The sequence below is a fragment of the Moschus berezovskii genome, chromosome 9, assembly GCF_049115385.1.
Source record: "Moschus berezovskii isolate FMDL1 chromosome 9, NW_MosBer_1.0, whole genome shotgun sequence".
NCBI lineage: Eukaryota > Metazoa > Chordata > Mammalia > Artiodactyla > Moschidae > Moschus > Moschus berezovskii.
Genome location: NC_142468.1, coordinates 5,118,397 through 5,141,977, shown reverse-complemented (window position 1 = coordinate 5,141,977; position 23,581 = coordinate 5,118,397).

Genomic DNA, 23,581 nt, shown 5'->3' with positions numbered 1-23,581 from the left:
TATCTAACCATCTCATCCTTTGCTCTCCCCATCTCCTTTTGCCTTCAATCGTTCCCAGCATCAGGGTCTTTTCCAATGAGTCAGCTCTTTGCATCAAGTGGTCAAAGTATTGGAGCTTAAGCCCCTGCATCTGTTCCTCCAATGACTATTTGGGGTTGATTTACTTTAGGATTAACTCGTTTGATCTCCTTGCAGTACAAAGAACGGCATGTTTAATATTTGTGTAAAAAAGAAAATGTATTCCAATTATTTTAGAAGAGCACAAAATCTAAAACAATTTAAAAATTAACAAAATTTGATAGGGCTTTCAAAAATAATAGCCCCAAAGCAAATTTTAAAATAATGTTAGCATTATATTCTCATTCTATTCTTTCCACTGCGCTCAGTTGTCTCACTTTATAAGTGGAGATCAATGCCCATAGCACATTTCTAAAATGCCTTTATGCATATTTTTCCCTATCCCCAAAGGAACTGAAGTTTACAGAATATCCACTTATCTTTGGGATCTGAGACATTTTATAAAAATGTGTAAATAATACACTCACACATGGGTTTCTGTTAATATTCTAACAATATGAACATAATATTTTACCATGATGTTTATCGTTTTATTCTGGGAGCATTTAATGTTGCTTCATAGACAGCTGGAGAAGAGAGGTGGTTCTTGATGCATATAGTAGGGATGATGATGTTTTTCCCCGTACGCCCACCCAACTTCCCTCTTTAGAGCCAGACCCTTCCCCAAGCAGCTGCCAGCTACTGATGTTTGGAACTGAGCCCTCACGTACACTTACCCAAGGTTGTGGTCTTCCCAGTGATTGATGAGGGAAGATAACTGATAACCCCAAAGACCATCCCAGTCCCAGAGCATCCAAGCCTCAACAGCGACTGGGATCTGGCCACCTTCCACTGTCCAACCAGTCATCCTCACTTCTTACTTTGGGGTAAGGGGTGGCATCCAGTTCACACTTATTCTTTTCTTGCATGTTTTCCTTATATATTCATGTTTATGGGCTTCCCTGGTAGTGCAGTGGTAAAGAATCTGCCGGCAAATGCAGAAGATCTGGGTTCAATCCCTAGGTCTGGAAGATCCCCTGGAGAAAGGAATGGCTACCCACTGCAGTATTCTTGCCTGAAAAATCCCATGGACAGATTTCCTTCCTTATCTTTATCTTAATCAATAGAAAAAATTTCTGTAAACTAATATAACGACTTTATTTGGATTCTATCAGCTTCCATGAATGTCACTTGTCTCTTCCAACATTTAAACTGGGACACCACACTGTGTTCAAAAACTCTATCTTCTTCAGTTCAGTTCAGTCTCTCAGTCGTGTCCGACTCTTTGCGACCCCATGGATCACAGCATGCCAGGCCTCCCTGTCCATCACCAACTCCCGGAGTTCACTCAAACTCATGTCCATCGAGTCGGTGATGCCATCCAACCATCTCATTCTCTGTAGTCCCCATCTCCTCCCACCCCCAATCCCTCCCAGTATAAGACTCTTTTCCAGTGAGTCAACTCGTCGCATGAGGTGTCCAAAGTATTGGAGTTTCAGCTTTAGCATCAGTCCTTCCAATGAACACCCAAGATTGATCTCCTCCAGAATGGACTAGTTGGATTAGTCTCCTCCAATTTATTTTAACTCCTTAGTGTTTTTCATTATCTTAACAATGGTAAAGAATCATGGTCAGGTATTTTATAGAAGGTGTCTCACTTTGGGTTTGTCTGATATTTTCTCATTATCACTCTGGAGTTGCTGATGGGGTAAAATCACCTCAGAGCAAAAATGTTCTTCTCATTACATCCCATTGAGGGTACCCAATATCCACAAGACTTATTACTTGGGACTTCAACTTTGATTATTTGCAGTAAGTAGCATCTTCCTGGTTTCCCACTGTAAAACTGCTATTTCTCCTTCTTCTACTTCTCTTCTGAACAAATTCTCTCTTCTCAATAAAACTCCTCCATGCAACTTTTAGTCTCAGAGTCTGTTTCCACAAGATCCAAATCAAGAAAACATGTACTGCCACAATCATTGTAGGCTGAAAAAAAATAAAAGTTGAATAAGGAGTTGCAGGATAAGGGCTTTCCAGGTGGCATTAGTGGTATAGACTCAGCCTTCTCAAGCAGGAGAAGCAAGAGAAGTGGATTTGATCCTTGAGTCAGAAAGATCCTCTGAAGATGAAAATGGCTACCCACTCTGGTACTCTTGCCTAGAAAATTCCATAAGCAGAGGAGCCTGGAGAGCTACAGTCCATGTGGTTGCAAAGAGGTGGACACAATCGAGTGGCTGAGCACACACACACAGGATAATGGTGATATAGTCACAGTTGATATCAATTTTGCAACCATGCTAATGTTACACTGAGAAGAATATACATTTACAAATCCTAGCTAATTTAATAGTACTTTTAACGCAACAGCTCTAATTCGAGGAGCTCATAGAAATAACAATATTTATTCAATATCTGCATATATTTCATTGCTCACCTATATGTTGTTCCTGGTTGTGATTTGACACGGAAAATGCACAAAGTTCATATTACAAAATTCAAGGATATAAACCTCTATCTTCACCAATTGCCCAAACTACTAATTAACCACACCAAAAATTAGAGCATTCCATTCTGAATCCTTTAAACCACTTTAGTGAGACCATATTTTATGAAAATCCTTAACATTAGTAGAATTTACACTGAAGATTACTGAACCCAACATTCTCACTGACCAATCAAACTTTCCTTTGGAAAAATTTTTACGAGAAAGCTTAATCAACCATATAATGTATTTGTCATTTCACTTTCAGCTAATTTTTATTTTCAGAAAAGAAATACTTTTTTTGAAAAGAATTAAGTCATTAGCTTTGTTTTTTCCTCTCAATTTATCCAAACTGGAAGGTTTTTATAAGAAAAACCTTCAAATTCTCTCTGGCTAATCCCAGCTTCACATGGGCTATTTATATCTGTCAAATTGATAGGTGCAGTATAAACTATTTTCTGCTCATTTGCTAAATTACTTACTTTGTGAAAAGTCACACATTTTTCACATATTTTAGGTAAACAGTGGTATCTAGCCTCAACAAAGTCACCTTCCCCCACTCTCCACTTTCCCAAGCTAAGCAACAGTATTCTTGGTACTTTTTCTAAAAATACACAGGAAAGGTGATGATTTAGACTCGGGCTTTGATGACGTTTACTGCAATCACCTCAGAAGACAAAACATCCTTCACTTTTGTAGGTGGAATCTTTGAGAAAAGTGCACACTGGTGCAACTTATCATGTGTGATCATGATACCAGATTACTCTTCCTTGACAGAAGACACAAATCCTGAATTTCCCCCTTGGCGTGGTAGGGTCATCCTTGCTATAAATTGAGTCATATATATCAAGTTAAAATAAAAGTCTCCTTGGGGATTGAAGAGACTGATTTCCTTCATAGTTCAATGAAATCGTCCTGGGTAGACACACGGCTTTCCTCTTGCCATTGCATTCTTTGGGCCACTGCCCAAGTGTTATCTTATCAGAATGACCCAAAGATCTGATTTAAAATAACTCACTGCCCCTGCATTGCACTTCTATGCCTCTTCCCGACTTACATTTTTCTCTATGGCACTCATTATTACTATCCTATTGGGCTCTGTATCTTCCTTATTTTTAAACCCTTCTCCTTGTTCTGGAACGCCAAGAATATGAGGACAGAGGCTCCTTATTTTGTCCATGTTCTATTCCTTGTGCCTACAGCAGCACCTGACATGTAGTAGGTGTTTAAGTGTTTCTAATGAATGCATGAATTAATACTTCTGTTTAATGAATATATGCGGATTGCATGCTACTCTACATACAGGGAAAGACAACAAGTCATGCTGACCTTTTATGTTACTTTAAAACACACAAACAAAATATATGAACAAAATTTAATCTATTTCCAAATAGTTTTTCAGTATTATACTATAACCACTTCTCTCTACTTAAAACTAATAGCTTTTGCTCCTCTCCACCTCCTTCTGTACGTTTTCTATGAAAAAAAAAAAGAACCAGTGTGATACTGTGTCTTTGTCAAACTGATTTTGCTATATCATTAAAGTGTCAAATGAATTTCAGTGATTCAAATAATAGCTTCTTAGAAGGCCCATTTTTCTCAAGCAAATTCGTAGCCTAGAAATGATCTGCTGTGCTTTTCTTTGTCAGAACCAAGATTTTTCAGTACTTCAAAGTCTGTGAACATGTGCACTTCTACCTAATTGTGTTCATGTGAATTTCTACCTAACTGTATTGACCATTACCGCAGGATTGCTTAAGCCTCTAGGGTTATACCGTGGTTTATATAGCATGTTTCACTCATTCTCTACCCATCTGGCTGCATCTTGCTGAATGTACTAAGGTTTCTCCTATTTGTTATTAATTCTTGCAACCTTAAAAAATACAGTAAACATTTGAAAGCAATAAGAATTGCTTTGTGTTTTTTTTTCCCCCAAAAGAACGTCTGGTTGTGTCACAGGATATGTTCAACAACGATCAATGTCATTAGTACTACAAAAAATCAGAACCAAGAAGCCAAATTGTCACAGTTTTATTCTAATAACATGTGATTGTTAGCTGAAGTATATGGGAAAAATATACTAATATGCATCATCTTTCTTAATACATTAGGTAAGTCTTAAGAATGATATTCGCATCTGAAAGGCCATTTTCAAGTGAGGCAAACAGTATGATGCCTCGTGATTTTCAGAACTTCATCACTACTGATACTCTTATGTAGCTAAAATTATCAACTTGTACCATTTTTTTAAATTATGATTTAAAGGTTTTCTTCAGAAATTGCATAAAATTCAACATTCAGAAAACTCAGATCATGGCATCTGGTCCTATCACTTCATGGCAATCAGATGGGGAAACAATGGAAACAGTGGTTGATTTATTTGGGGGGGCTCAAAAATCACTGCAGATGGTGACTGCAGCCATGAAATTAAAACACACTTGCTCCTTGGAAGCAAAGTTATGACCAACCTAGGCAGCATATTAAAAAGCAGAGACATTACTTTGCCAACAAGGGTCTGTCTAGTCATAGCTATGTTTTCCTCCATGAGTCAGGTATGGATGTAAGAGCTGGACCATAAAGAAAGCTAAGCGCCAAAGAATTGATGCTTTTGAACTGTGGTGTCAGAGAAGACTCTTGAGCGTCCCTTGGACTGCAAGGAGATCCAACCAGTCCATCCTAAAGGAAATCAGTCCTGAATATTCATTGGAAGGACTGATGTTGAAGCTGAAACTCCAATACTTTGGCCACCTGATGCGAAGAGCTGACTCATTTGAAAAGACCCTGATGCTGGGAAAGATTGAAGGTGGGAGGAGAAGGGGACAACAGAGGATGAGATGGTTGGATGGCATCACCAACTCTATAGACATGAATTTGAGCAAACTCAGGGAGTTGGCAATGGACAAGGAAGCATGGTGTGTTGCAGTCCATGGGGTTGCAAACAGTCGGACATAACGGAGCAAATGAACTGAACTGAACTCAGAAAATTCAAAACCAGTGAACCTGCCTTTGTCTATGAGTTTACAAGGCCCATCCCTAAAAGGATGTGTCACAGGTTACAACATAAAGCAGCTGGTGAAGAAAGCTGAAGTGACAGACTTGTTCATTGTTTGGCTGTTGGGATGGTCATAGGCTATGGCAATTGGTTCCATATATACATTCCCATTCTGGGTCCTTCCAATGCTCTTATGAAAACTGCCTTCATGCTGAGACGATGCATAGATCTTGCCTGTCACTTTAATAGTAGGCATCACCAGACAGGATGAGCAGTGGCTGTGAATCAGCCCTTGCTGGAAATGTCTTCCTTTTGCTTTGGTTACATTATATTTGGTTTACTAGATTCCACAGTGTCCTCCTCTTCCAGGTTCAATAGCTTATTATTTAAGTTAGACTTTCTTATTACAGGAAACTTTCCATTAAAGAAGATTTCAATTTATGAACATTTACTCCTAACATGTTTTTCAATTTTCTTGTCATTTTTCTTCATTGTCAAAAGAAACAGAATAATCTTATCCATACTTTCAAAGGCAAGTATTCATAAGACAAGAAGGATGGAATCTATTTCACATTGTTTAAAATTTTTGTCTTTTCTTTGTCAGTTCTTGTTCCTATCCTAACAGCATTTGGGGAACATATTTTATAGTTTGGGAAAAAATTGCTTTTTACTATACAAAAATTATTAAGAGCGCTGGTACTATAAATTTTGCCTGCAATGATAAATGTTACTGTATGAAAAAACATCTCAGTTAAAATGTTACTCAGAGAAACAGCCAGGAGATTAACAGAGTGACAATCTCATTTCCTTTCATAAAACACTTGAAATATCCACACTAATGAATTCCCTAAAATGAGCATTTCCTTTAAAATATGGAGGCTTAAGTTTAAGGAATATTGTTTCAGTAATTCTCCGTCGTCGGAGAAGACTGAGCGACGTCAGTCGTTTCTCAGCAGTGTCTCTTTCCATGTTTCACAAGTTGCCATGTGCATTTCACTGCTGCTGCTGCTAAGTCACCTGTCGTGTCCGACTCTGTGCGACCCCATAGACCGCAGCCAGGCTCCCCCGTCCCTGGGATTCTCCAGGCCAGAACACTGGAGTGGGTTGCCATTTCCTTCTCCAATGTGTGAACGTGAAAAGTGAAAGTGAAGTCACTCAGTCGTGTCCGACTCTTCGCGACCCCAAGGACTGCAGCCCACCAGGCTCCTCCGTCCATGGGATTTTCCAGGCAAGAGTACCGGAGTGGGGTGCCAGTGCCTTTGCCAGTGTATTTCACGAGAATGAATAGGTAGGGTTATTACTTCTCATGGGTACACTTAGCACAGGCATTTTTTCCATTGTCATACATATAATAGACATTCAGTGAATATATGATAAAAATATAAGTGAATGATACTTTTTAATGCACTTTCTAATGTACTCAGTATCGTAAACAGTCTCTGCCTCACGACACATGTTTTATGAAGCCACCTTGATAAAACTGATTTGACTGAGTAGTCAATACACTTTTCACTGTCACATATTATTCTGCAGGGGAGGAAAAGAGTAAGGTACATCTGGTAAAAATAGTTATGCATATTATATATATATGTATGAAACTTGGTGGAATACCATGTACATATGACATATGACATGATCAAATATGGAACTGTCATTGGACAAAATGTAGTCTAGGAAATACATGAGAAAAGATCATCATTTTCTCGTGTTAAAATACTCTCTCAGTCATTAGTTACTATTTTAAAAGATATAAAATAGCTGGATTTCTTTGAACGCTGTCCAGCACACTGGTCAGTCTACAGGCTCACCCCCACTTTTACTTAAATATATATTGGCTGCCACTGACTGGCACCATCTGGAGAGGGCAAAAGGAGGTCATTTTTGACACCTGGAAGCTTTTCCTCTGGGTAATGGGCCATAACTATTCTGTCAGGCATGCATCTCATGGTTTCTGCCACCTTCTCCAGTGAATCCCCTGTCGTAAGCAGATAGGGGGAAGAGTGGAAGAGTGGCAAAGTCAAATAGGTGCACGTGACTTCCTGTCGTTAATTTTCATTCCAGGAGGCACCAAGAAGCTGTCTGGAAAGTAGAATTACACAGGTTCCCAGGCAGGTCTGAGACTCCAATATTCTGAACGACATTTTGTTCTTATTAGCCTCTTAGATTTATCTTACTACGTTCCAGAGATGATCACTTCTGATCGGTTATGTCAAGGGGTTAGTACAATGACTAGCATATTATCAAAATAGATACATACATTAATGTTACCTAACTCTACCTATTTTGAGCCAGAGGAAAAGGAAGAAATATTTTATTTTCACCTGATTAAAATGATGATAACTGCTGGTGGAAATAAGAGTACATAAAAGTATAATGATAAAAACGAAATTACTCTGAATATTCAGCCATTCACACTTTGATATATTAAACATTTCTTCATTTTCTTCAAATAGTTTGCTATTTTTGAAAACTGCGGCAAAAAACATCTCAGCAAGTAATCTTCATTTGTTTTTCTGATTATGCCCATCATGTATTCCTAGATATTAGCTTTAGAGTCAACATTTTATCATATGCTCTTTGGAAAAGTCTTATCAACTTATACTATGGCAATATAATTGTTGCCTGATAATCTCATCCTGACTAGTGTCTCTTGTTATACATTTTACAAAGGAAATTGTACTCTAATGTTTATTTGTTTAATCTGACATCCTCATATTATTAACACTGTCTTGATTTTGTTTATATTTATTTTAATTAATTTTGACAAAATATGTTGAAGTTTAGATATTCTTTCTGATAATCCATATGTACTTCAGTTTTACTTTTGGTCCTAATCACTTGTTTACAGTAATAGATGAAAATGTATCTTCTAATTTGTTAATTGCTTTTTACTTTTACTTATGCCAGCTTTGATAAACCTCTCCAAGTTGGTGGTCAAATTTTTCTTTATTTTCCCTTTGCTTTCTTCTATTATATATGCCCTATAAAGGCTTTCTGCATAGGATTTTATGCTATATTTTCCTCATTTTTGGTACTTTTTTAACTTTTTCATATTGAACTTTTTAATCCCTCTAATTGTGTGAAGGTAAGTGTATGAGTTTGGCCACCTCATGTGACGAGTTGACTCACTGGAAAAGAGTCTGATGCTGGGAGGGATTGGGGGTGGGAGGAGACGGGGACGACAGAGAATGAGATGGCTGGATGGCATCACCGACTCAATGGACATGAGTTTGAGTGAGCTCCGGGAGTTGGTGATGGACAGGGAGGCCTGGTGTGCTGTGATTTATGGGGTCTCAAAGAGTCAGACACGACTGAGCAACTGAACTGAACTGAACTGAAGTGTATGAGTATCAGTCAAACCTAAAGGAAATCAGTCCTGAGTGCTCATTGGAAGGACTGATGCTGAGGCTGAAAGACCTGACTCTTTGGAAAAGACCCTGATGCTGTGAAAGATTGAAGGCAGGAGGAGAAGGGGATGACAGAGGATGAGATGGTTGGATGGCATCACTGCCTCAATGGACTGAGTTTGAGTAAACTCCGGGAGGCAGTGAAAGACAGGAAAGCTGGGAGTGCTGCGGTCCACGGGGTTGCAAACAACTGGACACGACTGAGCAACTGGACAGCAATAACACTGTGTTTTTGCACCCATTCATTATTAATATAAAAAGAAACATTGAATTTCTCTTAAAGATTAAATTTTCCAAAAATTGTACACTTTGCTTTATTTACTTCTCTCCTTCAGTGGCTGAAAGATTGGTGTATTGTTTTTAAGTCCATTCGTAGTTCACTTTGTTTTTGAAATATTTTCTTGAGTTTTTATTTCTCTTTTTATTATATCAAAATAATTAAGCAGGATACTTTGAAGATTCTTTGTAAGATCTGAAACAATATCAAATTCGCCAGTCTTTTTTTTAAAAAATTGGAGTGTTGGATTCTTATTATTAATGAAGTGTGTTTTTTTTCCACTTTATATCTTCTTTCTCAAATGTGTAAACTGGTATTTGTAATTAGTTAGTATTATACTACATACCAGTTTTAGCACCCAACAGCAAATTTTACACTTTCAATTTTGATTCATTTTATTTGTCCATCTTTCATGATTTAATATATATTTTCAAAGAAAGTTTTATGCTAAAAATGATTCTCCATTTCTTACCTAAATTAATAACCCAGAATATTAATTACAACCAATATTTCTTGACTTCTTTAAGCATCCCACCCATCCTTTGAGAAAGGCCATATTACCTCACTCATAAACTTGGTGTGGGAATTAACTGAACTAAAGTTAGCTAACCACTGTGTTTGATGCTATTCAGTTAATATCATTATTGTGAGATTCTTTTAATTTCATTGATAAGGGATGTAACTTGGCTAGCAGGAAAAGTCCTTGGAGATAGGATTGGTCCCTCAAATTAATAACTTGTCTTTCAGCATTTAATGTGTTAGAGGAGCCATCTGAAGCTTGTCTGACTTTTATTCCATTTTCATTATTATGTTTGTTGTAGAAGATAGATGGTTACTTGTTTTTACAATTGATGAAAATATGTGTGGCTTTCTCAAGACTGATTATCCCTGATTCATGATGATGCATTTCAATCCATATAGTTAGATTTTTTTTTTTCATCTTTGGAAATTCTTCATTTATACTGATAAATATTTTTTTCATTTCACTTTTTTTTTTTTAATTTTCTGCACTCATCTCCAGATGCTCCTTTAATTCAGAGGCTGTCTTTCCATTATCTTTTGAAATCACATCTGAGCTGTTTTTCCTTTTGCCTACCCTGGGAGAACTTCTCTGATTTATCATACACCCACTGATTTAATACCACACTGTCTTTCTGCCTTAGATGTGGCATGCATCTATTTTTCTTTCTTTCTTTGTTTTTCCTTTAGTTTACTCATTTGTAGTGGGTTGAACTTTATCCTCCCAAAAGTCAGGTTCAACTTTTAAGCCCTAGTAGCTGTAAATATGAACTTCTATGGAAATAAGGGCTTTACAGACGTAATAAATTTAAAGATTTTAAGATGAGATAAATTGAAAATAGAATGAACCCTAAATCCAATGACTTGCGTTATGTTGTTTTTTTTTTTAAGAGGATGACATTTGAGACACAGAGACGTAGATGGTGAGGCAATGTGATAAAGAAACTGAGATTTAAACTGAGGGTCACCAAGGGTCACTGGCAACCAAAAGTAGGCAGGAGAAAGTGTGGAAAATATTTTCCTTCAGATCCTCCAGAAGGAGTCAACTGTTTGGGATGCCTTCATTTGATCATGTGGTTTCCATAACTGTGAGACAACAAATTTCTTGTGTTTTCAGATGCAAGATTTGTGGTAATTTGTTGTGGCAGCACTAGGAAACCCAATTTTTATTTTATATTTTTAAAATTTATTTGCCTCTGTTTTCTACTAAGTGACAAGAGTCCAAGAGTCAGGAAATAAGTTGTCAATTCTATTGTTTATTGCCTTTTTTTCATTTATTTCCTTACTTTTCTTTTTTTCCTTTTAAAGATATTTTAGTAGGAAATTATGGAGGTCTCATTGGGAAATAGAAGCCAAATACTGTGTTAAATAGAACCTTTAATTATATTGATAATGAAATGATTACATGTATCATTATAAGTAAGGGATACAGTGAAGATCAAATCGCATTGTATAGGGTATGAGAAAAAGAAAATCTAATATACTGAATGATATTTAGTATCAAACGCTAGAATTACCCTTTATAACTCTAAAAGGAAAATCGTATTCAAGATGGGTATCTTTTAAATTCAATGCACAGAAGCCGTCTTAGTTTAGATTTCCCCAGAACAAAATCCTAAAGCAAAGATTAGAGTACAATTAGTTTATTTTGGAGGTGATGCCCTCTGGTGAAGGAGTGGGGAAGTGAGACCAGGATGCAAAGGCAGCCAACAATGGTTGTCAAGTCACAATACGACTGCAGCTATCTGGAGCGGAGCCATGCAGAGAACTCTGGACACTCGTGTAAACCATGCTGCTTCACACGAGAGGGAAGTGTCTATATACCAACTGCCTTCTGCCTCTGCTGAAGTCTGTTCTTGTAGGTGGGAACCACAGCATTTCCTGAACACTTCTGGTTTGCTAATTGGGTGGTTATTCAGGCTCTGATTAACTGAGACAGGTCTTAGGGAAAGAATACAGATTTTCTCAATTAAAAGTCAAGTCGGTGCACTCTAAAGCAGCAGAGGGCATGGACTGGACACCAGTCGCATCTGCCACAGTGGCATCAAAATACAGGGATCCTCTCCAAATTTCTGAAGGTCCAGGGTTAGCATTTGCCAGCCTTGAGTCCATATGGACAGAGAACTGACACCGTGGGAGTTCTGGACAGCATATCTCTTGACCTTCCTGTCACGCTTGCTAGTTGACTATAATATCTCCAAGCTTCGTGTTCTTTTAACTACAAGTCAAAGGAGAAGGAAAAAAGGACCAATGCTCACCAGAGATTTTTCTCTGCATGAATCTCTTTTTAACAGGAGAGAAAAATCTACCATAGAATCCCCCCAGCTGACTTCTTAATATTTCATTGATGTCACGGAAAGAGGAAGGGACCTATTTTTCTTCAGATGGTGGACTCTTAATCTAGTATTTGAACAAATCTGAGGTTTGATAGCAAGGGAGATGTGGAGAATGGAAATGACTTCTGGATACAACAGCCTAGCCTACTAAAACAGATAAATGGACAAATGAGCCTGCAGATGTTTTAAGTGTAAAAACTGTTGCCTCCATTTTATTTTGTTAACTATTCTCATATATAATGTAATTCTTAGAGGCAACCAGCTAACATACTCATATACATTACACACACACACACACACACACGTGTCTGAGTCGGTATGTATCTCTTTGAATTTGTTTCAATGTGATAAGTTCAAATTTTACAGCATATTCAAAATTTAGGGGAGATTATCCCCTAGTATTTCAGTATTTCAAGTCCCTTCTTGCTATTTTATTTTCTGGCAGTTGGTACTCCATGTAGTCATGGATCTTAATCACTATTCCTGTCTAAAATTTTAAGTCTCAGTCATACATAACTAAAATGCACACATGAAGACGCTGCAAGGACAGTGCGCCTCTCTCCTGCACAGTTTTCGGTCTCATTTAAATAGAAATTGTTGTGAACATGAGTGGCTTCTGTCATCTTTCATATATGAGTACTCACATGTGTGCCGTCTTAGATAGGTCTTGCTTCTAATTTCCACTGCGTTTCATTCAATAGCTCCCCAGAACTTAACAGATTTACAAGCTTAATTTAAATTTAAATAGACAAAGAAAAACAAACTGTTCAGAAAGTAATGAAGCATTATCCTAGATTTTTATGAACTTGTGTTTAGATCTAAAAAAAGTCCCACACACTTTGATCTGGGCATTGTTCACTTCTCTAGCAGACAATGCTCCAAAGCTCAGTGGCTTGACACCACCCATTTGCTTCTCACCTCATCAAAATGAAATGCAAAGCAGAGTTCTTTGTTGGTCCAAGTGGTGACTCCAAGATCAGATCTTAACTTTGGTTGTATCTTCTTCACTAAATGGTTTCCAAGACCACTAAACTAGGGTAGATAGAAAGCACATGTAGGAAGGGCTTGGGAGATTTGTGAGGGTAAGTCCTAGAAGCAGCATGCATGAAATGCTCACATTTCATCGTCTAGACTCAGACTCATAGTCAAAACTAACTGCAAACGAGCCTAGGAAATATAGCCTAACTCTGTGACCAATTAAAAAAAAAATAGACTTGGTGAACAATTCACATCACCACGACGTTCTATTAATTGGAAATTGCAAGAAAACAATTGCCATTCACTAACAAGCAAGGATGGTAAAGACGAGCGATCTCTTCAAGAAAATTAGAGATATGAAGGGAACATTTCATGCAAAGATGGGCTCGATAAAGGACAGAAATGGTATGGATCTAACAGAAGCAGAAGATTTAAGAAGAGCTGGCAAGAATACACAGAAGAACTATACAAAAAAGAGCTTCACGACACAGATAATCTCGATGCTGTGCTCACTCACCTAGAGCCAGACATCCCAGAATGTGAAGTCAAGTTGGCCTTAGAGAGCATCACTATGAACAAAGCTAGTGGAGGTGATGGAATTCCAGTTGAGCTATTTCAAATCTTGCAAGATGATGCTGTAAAAATGCTGCACTCAATATGCCAGCAAATTTGGAAAACTCAGCAGTGGCCACAGGACTGGAAAAGGTCAGTCTTCATTCCAATCCCAAAGAAAGGCAACGCCAAAGAATGCTCAAACTACCGCACAATTTCACTCATCTCACATGCTAGTAAAGTAAAGCTCAAAATTCTCCAAGCCAGGCTTCAGCAATATGTGAACCATGAACTTCCAGATGTTCAAGCTGGTTTTAGAAGAGGCAGAGGAACCAGAGATCAAATTGCCAATATCTGATGGATCATGGAAAAAGCAAGAGAATTCCAGAACATCTATTTCTGCTTTATTGACTATGCCAAAACCTTTGTGTGGATCACAATAAACTGTGGAAAATTCTTAAAGAGATGGGAATCCCAGACCACCTGACCTGCCTCTTGAGAAACCTATATGCAGGTCAGGAAGCAACAGTTAGAAGTGGACATGGAACAACAGACTGGTTCCAAATAGGAAAAGGAGTACGTCAAGGCTATATATTGTCACCCTGCTTATTTAACTTATATGCAGAGTACATCATGAGGAACGCTGGGCTGGAAGAATCACAAGCTGGAATTGAGATTGCCGGGAGAAATATTAATAACCTCAGATTATGACCAACCTAGATAGCATATTAAAAAGCAGAGACATTACTTTGCCAACAAAGGTCCGTCTAGTCAAGGCTATGGTTTTTCCCGTGGTCATGTATGGATGTGAGAGTTGGACTGTGAAGAAGGTTGATCACCAAAGAATGGATGCTTCTGAACTGTGGTGCTGGAGAAGACTCGTGAGAGTCCCTTGGACTGCAAGGAGATGCAACCAGTCCATTCTGAAGGAGATCAATCCTGGGTGTTCACTGGAAGGACTGATGCTAGAGCTGAAACTCCAATACTTTGGCCACCTCATGCGACGAGTTGACTCACTGGAAAAGAGTCTGATGCTGGGAGGGATTGGGGGTGAGAGGAGACGGAGACGACAGAGAATGAGATGGCTGGATGGCATCACCGACTCTGTGGACATGAGTTTGAGTGAACTCCGGGAGTTGGTGATGGACAGGCCTGGCGTGCTGCGATTCATGGGGTCACAAAGAGTCGGACATGACTGAGTGACTGAACTGAACTGAACTGAACAAGCAAGTAAACAAGAATATGAGGTGCTTTCTAAAGTTTATCCATTAAAAAATGTTGTCAGTTTAGTAAAGATTAGACCAAACATTGAGTATTAGTTTTGTGATTTTAGATCTTGCCAAAATGCTTTTTGAAAAAAAAAGCTTTATTCTACGAATATCATTGTCTACTATCAACTAAGACTTGTAATTGCATTTATCATTATACATTAATAATATTTTAATTGTTTAGCCTTACCTAATACTGATAACACTTAAGAAATAATACTGATTTATTATGAATAAATGCTAGTTTATTCAGGTCTTTATACATATGAGAAGAAAGAGAACTTCTCATTTCATCAAAGAAATAATAAAAATACTGGTGCTGATTTTATTCATTATCACAGAAAACACACTGGTGACAGAAAACACCCTCTTCCAACAAAACAAGAGGCAGCTCTACTCATGGACAGATGGTCAACACCGAAATCAGATTGATTATATTCTTTGCAGCCAAAGATGAAGAAGCTCTATACAATCAGGAAAAACAAGACCAGGAGCTGACTGTGGCTCAGATCATGAACTCCTTATTGCAAAATTCAGACTTAAATTGAAGAAGGTAGGGAAAACCACTAGACCATTTAGGTATGACCTAAATGAAATCCCTTATGATTATACAATAGAAGGGACAAATAGATTCAAGTGATTAGATCTGATTGAAAGAGTGCCTGAAGAATGATGCGTGGAGGTTCATGATATTGTGCAAGAGGCAGTGATCAAGACCATTCCCACAAAAAAGAAATGCAAAAAGGCAAAATGGTTGTCTGAAGAGGCCTTACAAATAGATAAGTAAAGAAGAGAAGCTAAAGGCAAGTGAGAGAATGAAAGAGATGGCGAGAACAGCAAGGCTTCCCTCATAGTTCCGTTGGTAAATCATCCGCCTACAGTGCAGCAGACCTGGGTTCGATTCCTGGGTTGGGAAGACACCCTGGAAAAGAAAACGGCAAGCCACTCCAGTATTCTTGAGCATGGAGAATCCCGTGGACAGAGGAGCCTGGCAGGAGTCCGACATGACGTAGCGAGTAAACCACCACCACCATACAAAAAAGATCCTAATGACCCAGATAACCACTATGGTATGATCACTCACCTAGAGCCAGACCTCCTGGAATGTGAAGTCAAATAGGCCTTACAAAGAATCACTACAAACAAAGCTAGTGAAGGTGATGGAATTCCAGTTGAGTTATTTCAAATATTAAAAGATGATGCTGTGAGAGTGCTGCACTCAATATACTAGCACATTTGGAAAACTCAGCAGTGGCCACAGGACTGGACAAGGTCAGTTTTACTCCTATTCCAAAGGAGGGCAATGTCAAACAACGTTTAAACTACCGCACAATTGCGCTCATCTCACACTAGCAAAGTAATGTTCAAAATACTCCAAGTAAGGCTTCAACAGAACTTGAACTGAAAACTTCCAGATGTTCCAGCTGGGTTTAAAAAGGCAGAAGAACCAGAAATCAAATTGCCAACATTCATTGGATCATAGAAAAAGCAAGAGAGTTCCAGAAAAGCATCTGCTTTATTGACTATGCCAAAGCCTTTGCCTATGTGGATAACAAACTGTGGAAAACTGTTCATAAGATGGGAATACCAGACTTCCTTACCTGCCTCCTGAGAATTCTGTATGCAGGTCAAGAGCAATAGTTAGAATTGGACATGGAACAACATACTGGATCCAAATCAGAAAAGGAGTACGTGAAGGCTGTATATTGTCACCCTATTTTTATTTAACTTACATGCAGAGTACATAATGGGAAGCGCTGGGCTGGAAGAAGCACAAGCTGGAATCAAGATTGCCGGGAGAAATATCAATAACCTCAGATATGCAGATGACACCACCCTTATGGCAGAAAGCAAAGAGGAATGAAAGAACGTATTGATAAAAGTGAAAGAAGACAGTAAAGCTGGCTTAAAACTCAACATTCAAAACACTTAAGATCATGACATCCGGTCCTGTCACATCATGGCATCTGGTCCTGTCACATAATGGCAAACAGAAGGGAAACAATGGAAACAGTGACAGACTTTATTTCCTTGGGCTCCAAAATCACTGCACTGTGTGACTGCAGCTGTGAAATAAAAAAAAAAAAAGCTTGCTCCTTGGGAAAAAAAGCCATGACAAACCTAGACAGCATAAAAGCAGAGACAAAGAGAGAAAAAGAGATGATTGCTTTGCTGACAAAGGTCCATCTAGTTAAAGCTATGGTTTGTCCAATAGTCATGTGAAAATTGGACCATAAAGAAAGCTGAGTGATGAAGATTCAATGCTTTTTAATTATGGTGTTGGTAAAGACTCTTGAGAGTCCCTTGGACTGTGAGAAGATCAAGCCAGTCAATCCTAAAGGAAATCAAACCTGAATATTTATTGGAAGGACTGATGTTGAAGCTGAAGCTCCAGTACTTTGGCCACCTGATGTGAAGAACTGACTCATTGGATAAGTCCCTGATGCTGGGAAAGATTGAAAGTGTATGGAGAAGGGACAACAGAGAATGAGATGGTTGGATGGCATCACCAACTCAATGGACATGAGACTGAGTATGTGCAGGAAGCTGGTGATGGACAGGCAGGCCTGGCGTGCTGCAGTCCGTGGGGTCACAAAGAGTCAGACATGACAGAGCTACTGAACTGACTAAACTGAAGGCGACTTCTCTTTTGTGATGTGATAGGATGACAATCATTCTCACCTAATTACTAGTGCAAATGATGTAAACATGCTGGCTTTATGGAGAAATGTCATATTTAATTCCAGATTGTATTCAATGAAGAGCACAGTTACTATATTTAGTCTAGTTCACTGCTAGCGCTTGAAATATTGTGGCTATGCAGTATATTTTCAACTTTTGTTTTATTTTTTTGCAAAGGGTTAATATTTTAATTTATATATTTTTTCCTTTTGTTTTAATTTTTTTATTGGAGGCTAATTACTTTACGATATTATATTGGTTGGTTTTGCCATACATTGACAAGAATCCGCCCTGGGTGTACATGTGTTCACCTTCACTTCAACTTTTGGAAAAAAATTTAAAAACTCTGTCCCAGGCAAATTGCAAAAGCATGACTTTTTAAAGCAGATTTATTTGCATGGCTACCTTTTGTGTAGTTTGCTTTTGTTTAGCTTAACCTGTTTGCTTTTTAAATGACATTAGGGCATGTGTTAAATTTGTAGAATTAGGACTAATACATCTTCACAGATTTTTTTTTTAATTTATTGAAGTATATTCGCTTTAAAAGGTTGTGTTATCTTTTGCTGTACAGCAGAGTGAATCAGTTATACATATACAAGTACGTCAGCCTTTTTGGATTTCCTTCCCATTATTTCACCACAGAGTATTGAGTACACATCCCTGTGCTATATTGTAAGTTCTCATTACTTATCTATTTTATATATAATAGTGTATATATGTCAACCACAATGAATTAAACACCTAAATGCAAGACTGGACACTATAAAACTCCTAGAGGAAAACATAAGCAAACATTCTTTGACACAAAACACAGCAAGATCTTTTTAGACCCACCTCCAAAGATAATAGCAAAATTAAAACAAAATAACAAAAATAAAACCGAAAATAAACAAATGGGGCCTAATTAAACTTAAAAGCTTTTCCGCAGCAGAGGAAACCATAGACAAGACAAACGGCAGTCTTCAGAATGGGAGAAAATATTTGCAAATGAAGCAACTGACAGGGCTTGATGCTGTTCAGTCACTCAGTCCTGCTCAGCTCTTTGTTACCCCATGGACTCGGGACGTGCCAGTCTTCTCTGCCCTTCATTGTCTCCCAGAGTTTGCTCATGCTCATGTCTGTTGAGTTGATGATGCCATATAACCATCTTATCCTAGTCTCCAAAGTACATTAATACAAACAACTCATGTAGCTCAATATCAAAGAAAAAACAAACAACCCAATGAGAACATAAGTGGAAGACCTAAATAGATGTTTCTCCAAAAAAGGCGTACAGATGGCCAAGGAGCATATGAAAACTTGCTCTGCATCACCGATTATTAGAGAAATGCAATCAAAACTACAGTGAAGTGTCATCTAACACTGGTCATCATCTTCACAGAAATTTAATATTACAAAGTTTCTTTCATCATTTTTGTTTCCCTATGAATTATACCTCTAGTTAAGAGTTACTGATATTATTTTTGCTTTGTCATTTTTTTGTTGAAACTGAGAAACAGTGAAACCTTAAATCACTTCCTAGGGACTCCACTGACTCCCAAATGTTCCACCTTGATTACAAAGGAATCAAAATTCCTGACTCAGACAGAGGCTGTTTCCCCAGAAAAGGAAGATAAAGAATTAAGAATTGCCTACAAACACACACACACACACACACACACACACACACCCTTGAAAAATAGAATGAATGATAGTTTAGGAACAAGGCACAGGCAAATGTTTTCTGGTCTCAAGTCAGACTTCTTCATTAACCTTCTTTCTGCAAAATGTAGAGATATCTATTTTATTTTCTTCTCTTAAATGTAAAATGAAACCTCAAACTGCCAAGGTTTATTTCCTTGTGTCTATTTTATTCCCAATACTTGAGTAACCTTTCTTGTGTGGTCTGCATAACATAAAAAGAGAAAGAATTATTCCTTTGAGAATAGCATCATATATATATGTATATGTATGTATGTATATATATGTGCACCTAAATATTTATCTTTATATTTTTGAAGAGCTGTTTTGGAAGGTGGGAACTAGGGGCTACAAATCAGTTTGTATTTTTATTTGTTAAAGTAAGAAGTTAAGAGAAAATGTTTGATTAATTACAGAGTTTTATAGTACCTATTTTGTAACAAAGCTGTCTGAGGATTATGACACAAATATAAGTATATACTCTGAGCAATTACCACCTGTGCCTAGTATAAGGTCAGCAATAACCTACTGACCAAATATTTTGTCTTAATATGAGACTCTTCGTGTACTGTTTGTATATTATCCTATTATAATGTTATACTATATTATTATACATTATAATATATATTATATACTCAAAACTAGGCAGTAAGTTCTACTTATTTAACAGAAGAGAGTATGAATGGAGTTGAGAGTCCTTGCTTTGAAAAACTTTCCTCCACGCATACTTACCAGGGAAACGTGATCTGCTAACCCATTGCGATAGCCAGGCTCCAAGACGGTCCACAATAATTCTCACCATCTGGAGCTTGCACCACGATTATCCCTTTCACAGTTCATATGACTGACCTATTCAATCAAGAAAATATTGCAGAATTTATGAGGTGTGACTTTCTAGGCTAGGTCATAGAAGATAATGTTACTTCTGCCTTGCTCTTGACCATATCATTATTCCATAGGAAGCCATCCATTAAAGCCAGCTCCCATGCCTTGAGGACTTTCAGACATTCTGTGCAGAGGCACACACAACAAAGAAATGAAGCTTCCTGCCAATAGCCCGTGTCAACTTGCTAGTGATCAAAGTCAGCCAGTTTGCAAGAAAGTCCTCCAGACTCAGTCAAGCCTTCAGATATCTGCTTTATTAGCTAGCATTTTTAAAACAAAGAGTTAAATCAGAACCATCCAGCACAAATAGCATATTCAAAATATTCATTCCAGAACTGAAAGGTGTTATATTTGCCTTGGATATCGATTTCACTCAGTGGCTTCAGGTTAAAAACTCCTGGAACGGTTGGAAAGGACACTCTCGATGATTGCGTAAGAAGGCTGCCCGCATGCAGTTCAGGTTTCCTAGGCTCTTCACTAGATAAGGCAACAAAGACTCCCACATGCATCTCCTCTCGGACTTGCTTCCGCTCATAGCCACATGATTCTCACAGATCCAAGCTGGATTATGTCTTTGAGTGGGATGAGTTGAGAGAGGCTTTGCTTTAATATCCATTTCAAATGTAGAAATGACTTCATATGAATTCTCCTCAGTTCCCCTCTGTATCTTCTTTTAGAGGCTGGTCATTTTGAAAAGATTTTTTTTTTTCCTCCTCCTAGTTGAATGTCTGTTTTCTTAATCTCAATGCATTTTCTTTGATAAGCCTTAGAAATTTAGGAGATATAAATATTTTCCCATATCCTGACAATTAATTTGCATGCTCAGTGTAATCAAACTTAAGCTAGTTTAACCAAAAAAGGGGAAGATTATTTTGAGGTGCTAAGTCTGGCTAGAAAGGTTGAAATTATTGCATAAACAAGGCTTCTAGTTCATTGCTTGTGAGGATCGTGACAGTTAACAGAATTACTGTGAGTTTAGTAAAGGTCAAAGCTATAATAGATATAAAGACTAAATTTTGCAAGAAAATGTATGACAAAATGTAAAGATTACTTTTTTTACATATATCCACATGGCAATGGATCACTGTAGTTTCAGGAAAGTTATCTGTGAAACTGACATATGTTAGATGAATCTGTGTATATATGATGTACTGTTGGTGGTTTTTAGCATCTGACTTTTTTCTAAAGCAAAATTTAAAAAATTATTTTATGAATCTCAACATAAATTAATTAATATTTATTGTTTTTCAGTTGCCAAATTGTGTCTGACTCTTTTTGACCCCATGGACTGCAGCATACCAGGCTTCCCGGTCCCTCACCATCTTCCAGAGTTTGCCCAAGTTCAAGTCCATTGAATCAGTAATTAATTAATAAGTATTATTAATTGATTATATTGAGCTGTACTTCCTATACATCCTACTGTTCTATTTGAAATGTAGTATTCTATTAGAGTACAATGAATCTATCAACTTTTCTTCAGTAAATTTCTTAAATCCTCAGGGGAATTTCGGTCTGGCAAGAAGAAAAAAAAAAAGCTTTATTTATGTTGATAAAATATCTGAACATTCTTAGTTAATGACACCAAAGAATTCTAAGGACACAGAGCAAGAAAGAATTCTTTCAGACTGAATGCCAATGAAGGACAAAATATATAAAAAGCATCCACATATCAGAAAATGCATATCACTGTCAGCATCATTTTCCCGTATAAATATCTTAATTCATAGAGTAGGACTCTTTTCTTTATGGAAAACTCTACAGTTATTGAATGTATTAACCGCTTCTAAGTTCAGACTTAAATTGAAGAAAGTAGGGAAAACCACTAGACCATTCAGATATGACCTCAATCAAATCCCTTATGATTATACAGTGGAAGTGAGAAATAGATTTAAGGGACTAGATCTGATTGATAGAGTGCCTGATGAACTCTGGACAGAGGTTCGTGACATTGTACAGGAGACAGGGACCAAGACCATCCCCATGGAAAAGAAATGCAAAAGAGCGAAATGGCTGTCTGAGGAGGCCTTACAAATAGCTGTGAAAAGAAGAGAGGCGAAAAGCAAAGGAGAAAAGGAAAGATATAAGCATCTGAATGCAGAGTTCCAAAGAATAGCAAGGAGAGATAAGAAAGCCTTCCTCAGTGATCAATGCAAAGAAATAGAGGAAAACAACAGAATAGGAAAAACAAGAGACCTCTTCAAGAAAATTAGAGATTCCAAGCGAACATTTCATGCAAAGATGGGCTCGATAAAGGACAGAAATGGTATGGACCTAACAGAAGCAGAAGATATTAAGAAGAGGTGGCAGGAATACACAGAAGAACTGTACAAAAAAGATCTTCACGACCAAGATAGTCACGATAATGTGATCACTGACCTAGAGCCAGACATCTTGGAATGTGAAGTCAAGAGGGCCTTAGAAAGCATCACTACGAACAAAGCTAGTGGAGGTGATGGAATTCCAGTTGAGCTATTTCAAGTCTTGAAAGATGATGCTGTGAAAGTGCTGCACTCAATATACCAGCAGATTTGGAAAACTCAGCAGTGGCCACAGGACTGGAAGAGGTCAGTCTTCATTCCAATCCCAAAGAAAGGCAATGCCAAAGAATGCTCAAACTACCACACAATTGCACTCATCTCACACGCTAGTAAAGTCATGCTCAAAATCCTCCAAGCCAGGCTTCAGCAGTATGTAAACCGTGAACTCCCAGATGTTCAAGCAGGTTTTAGAAAAGGCAGAGGCACCAGAGATCAAATTGCTAACATCCGCTGGATCATGGAGAAAGCAAGAGAGTTTCAGAAAAACATCTATTTCTGCTTCATTGACTATGCCAAAGCCTTTGACTGTGTCAATCACAATAAACTGTGGAACATTCTGAAAGAGATGGGAATCCCAGACCACCTGACCTGCCTCTTGAGAAACCTGTATGCAGGTCAGGAAGCAACAGTTAGAACTGGACATGGAACAACAGACTGGTTCCAAATAGGAAAAGGTGTACGTCAAGGTTGTATATTGTCACCTTGCTTATTTAACTTATATGCAGAGTACATCATGAGGAACACTGGGCTGGAAGAAGCAGAAGCTTGAATCAAGATTGCTGGGAGAAATATCAATAACTTCAGATATGCAGATGACACTACCCTTATGGCAGAAAGTGAAGAGGAACTCAAAAGCCTCTTGATGAAAGTGAAAGAGGAGAGTGAAAAGGTTGGCTTGAAGCTCAACATTCAGAAAACAAAGATCATGGCATCTGGTCCCATCACTTCATGGGAAATAGATGGAAAAACAGTGGAAACAGTGTCAGACTTTGTTTTTTTGGGCTCCAAAATCACTGCAGATGCTGATTGCAGCCATGAAATTAAAAGACGCTTGCTCCTTGGAAGGAAAGTTATGACCAACCTTGATAGTATATTAAAAAGCAGAGACATTACTTTGCCAACCAAGGTCCGTCTAGTCAAGGCAATGG